Raw genomic sequence first — 456 nt, forward strand, 5'->3', positions numbered from 1 at the left:
AATTGGCATAAAACCTGGTCCTTCCTCAAGCATGTCAATTACGACCATATCCTAAATTGGCACACCATTCTTATCTTTAGCCTTTGAGGTATTTGGAAGAATAGGAACAGAAATGTCTTTGACAAGAAAAGAGAGAAACCCTCTTTCCACCTAACCTACGGAGAAGCTGTGGAATTCCTTCACCTTGCTTCGAATTGTAGGCCTAAGAAATCTTACCACCGCATAAACATTAAGTGGAATCCCTCTTGGAGAATTTTTATAAGCTCAACACTGATGGATCTTGTTTGGGAATCCCGAAGAGGGAGGGTATAGGGGGAGTGATGAGAAATAGTACTAGGGGCTAGGTAAGGGGTTTTTCTAAAGGGTTCCACTTCACCACAACAATCATGTGGATCTGCTGGCTTTCCAGGAGGGTCTACAACTCATTGAAGATTCTAATCTCATTCCTATTGAAAT

This window comes from Capsicum annuum, chromosome 6, assembly GCF_002878395.1.
Source record: "Capsicum annuum cultivar UCD-10X-F1 chromosome 6, UCD10Xv1.1, whole genome shotgun sequence".
NCBI classification, from domain to species: Eukaryota; Viridiplantae; Streptophyta; class Magnoliopsida; order Solanales; family Solanaceae; genus Capsicum; species Capsicum annuum.